Raw genomic sequence first — 3417 nt, 5'->3', positions numbered from 1 at the left:
ACAAAAGGAATATAAATTCTGTTGAATAATTGTGCAATCAATTTTAGGATGTAAGCTCATTCTAGCAGGGCCCTCTTCCCTCCTGTGTCCTTACCTACTCTTCTGCTCCGTCTTTTCTGCATCAGCCTGCTTGGAGCTTCCGAAGTTTTGGTATTTTTGTTTACTGCTCAGTAATATTTTACCCTGTACTGTCTATTGTTTGTGCATTGTACGGCGCTGCGGAACTCTTTTGGCACCTAACAAATAAAGGATAATAATAATAATAATGAATGAGAGAGTCAGACAGTTGACAGACATGGGACAATAGATAGAGAGGACCCTGCCCGCGAGAGCTTACATTCTATTTAGAGCCTTTCCTTAAATGAATGGGAAATCTGTGGAGTAAAGCTAGAATAAAATCTTTAAGGATCATGCTTTCCGTCAGCTCAATGATAAAGTAGAAACAGCATCCACTAAGGGACTATCTTCACAATGTCAAAAAAACACGTAAATTAGAGAGGAAATATAATGAAAACATCCTATGCAATTTAAGAGGGTCAAGATACAACCTAAGTAACATTATTTGGTTCTTACATGGCACATGACTTTTCAAAACGTTCCTCCCCCATTGAGAGGGATAACCATAAGATGATTCTAGAGGACCTGTCAATAACATCAACCATTTATCCAAATGCAGGAAAGCCCAGTGGCGAACATCATCTGTGATACAAGCATGGGACAAGAGGTTTGAATAGAAAGCCTGGAGTGATCCGTAGACCTCTGTAGAATGGATGCAGAAGCTCTCTGGATCAGTCCAGTAGGGATTAGCAATGGGATGGGCATAAATAAATATAACAATTTTAGTAGAACCATCATTTTAATGGTGCTTATCTTAGCTAACCAATCTTACATGAACATTGAGACTTGAAAGAATCTCCATGGAAGCAAGAGAGCCATGATTTCCAAGATCAATTAGGAAAAATGAAAGTAATAAAGAGCAGAGGACAAGTAGTGGATTTAGATACCAAGAAAGTAAAGTAAGGGGGATTTCTAAGTATAGTGATATTGAGTGTTAAGATGGGCCAAAGAGCTCACAAGGGTTGTGGTGGAATTCCATATAGGGGTGTTTTATTTGTAATAAGAAACCGTGGTCTGGGCTGCTAGAACCTCGTGCAGATTCTCCGGTAAATAGTGTCTACAATGCTAGAGAGGTGAAATTAGTGTTCAATACTGTAGCCGTAGAAGTTGAATATAGAGCTAGTGTGGAGTCCAAGTTGAAACTTGAATATGCACATTTTGTTAAGATTGCCCTTCATGCAGGACCAGTGCAGCCCATTGAAGGCCTTATTCTCTGTAAAAATCTAGACTAGGGGAAAATATCAGGTTAAGCAACTGTCTGGTATTATCTGGTGCCTAATAATATGCCATCTGTGTATGAGGGAAATTATTACATTTGTAAAATTAAAAGAAATCTTTTATTTTTACACTGCTCTGAAAAAGTAGTTGGTCTGGTGCTCTTACTCTGCACTTAGCAAGGAAGCCCTCACTCTGCCCATCTTTTAGCCTCAGCCTCTGTGGTTTTGCTCTGTAAACCCATTTACGTTGATGGAAATCCAAGCACACTTGCACAACTCAAGGCGAATGATGGGACCAGAGCTGGTTTTGTGTTGCACCTCATTCATTTTGCACTTTTTTATAAGCTTAAGCAGAGTCATATGCTGTAGTATTCAGAAAATGAGTGTTCATCAAGGATGCTGCTATTGTCACCTACTGGTCCAGATACAGGACATAAGATATGACAGAGCTTTAAAGGCCCATAACCTTCAAAACAGTTTTAAACAGTCTTTAATTGTGTCTTGCACAGGAGAGTGCAGATGCTATTTTTGTCTCTTTGCTACCATAATTTCAGTCTATTCCGATTCTGATCATGCCCTAAAGTTGTCATAGCGGCCCCCAATAATGTCATATAACAATGATATAACAGTGATGTCATATGACCCTTGACCATATAGGTCACACCCTTAATATTAGACACATAAAATACTTGTACAATAACTGGTATATAGGTGGATATGCACAGATGGATCAGGTTTGTTTGAAATTTACACACAATCAAATTCCTGACATATGGTATGTCATCAAACATTCACATCAAGCTTCAATCTTCACTTTCATTATTCTATTAAACCTGTAACCTCTTAATTCCTGCTGGAATAACTTTCATCAAATGAATTGAGATCCAAGGAAAAGATAAATGTGAATAAATTTGTTTCCATATTTTTAAGCATACTGGACTGGATAGCAGAGAATCTAGGTGGAAGCTCCTTTTAGGCGTAGGTCATGTTACATCTTATATAGATACATTTTACAATACAACCCCATTAGTGACCAATCGGATACAAAAAGGTAGAAATCAATTAATTAATTCAACTAGTAACCTTAGCACAAAATGAAACAATTTCTTAAATCTAAAGCCAACTTCCTCCAAATTCCTGTAAGTGGACGGATGTCACATTTCTGTGTGTTACTGCTGTCACAATTAGTGTCACAAGTTCAGGGGTTAATAAAATGTGACAATCATTATTGTAGCATAGACAGACAGGTACACCAATGGGAGATCCGACCAGGACATCAACCCCCTACCATGTCTTCTGGGATCCTAGGTTACCAGTCTGTGAAATTTTCCTCCAGATCCATCTAGTGGAAGGCAGAACAGGCTCCCTCGGTCAAAGATCTGCCTAGCGTACACCAAACAGAGGTCTGACTAGGACATTACCCCCTTAAAACCTGCAAAGGATCCAACTTGAACACATAGCGTTGGTTTCACCTCAATCGGTGTAGGGGTGTTGAAGATATTCGACGACAATCAAACAAACAAACTGATTCTTTGAAATATATAGATTCAATCATACACAAACACGTAAAAGAACTGCACATATAGTTTTCACATATGTCTATTATGATATTGTTTAATATATGTAATGTAATATGACAATACCTAAGTTAATCATTTTTACACTACAAATACTGAAGTTAATCTTTTATTCACAAGCGTTCATTTCTTTCTAAAGTTCTACTTACCTTTATATTGTTCTTGATTTCCAACACCTCTTTCTACTTTTCCTTTCTATGTATTATTACAGTAATTAAAGCAATTATATTTATATTATTTATTATATCAGACAATAGTCCATGTATTAGTTGTATTAGTCTGGCATTAATTAATAGGTAGTAATAGGTAGTAATTAGAATTTTACAGTCAAGCAATAGTTAGTATTAGAGTTAAGGAGCTAAATAATTTAATCACTAGTTAATATATATTATTGCAATATAGTCCAGGCAGTAGTTCCTGCATTCTAGGGATCAACAGTAGTTCAAATTAAGTAACACATAAAATCAGTATTAAACTCCAGATAGCAGTAAACCGCATTAGCTGTA

The sequence above is a fragment of the Mixophyes fleayi genome, chromosome 4, assembly GCF_038048845.1.
Source record: "Mixophyes fleayi isolate aMixFle1 chromosome 4, aMixFle1.hap1, whole genome shotgun sequence".
Lineage (NCBI taxonomy): Eukaryota > Metazoa > Chordata > Amphibia > Anura > Limnodynastidae > Mixophyes > Mixophyes fleayi.
Note: the sequence above shows the minus strand (reverse complement) of the source record.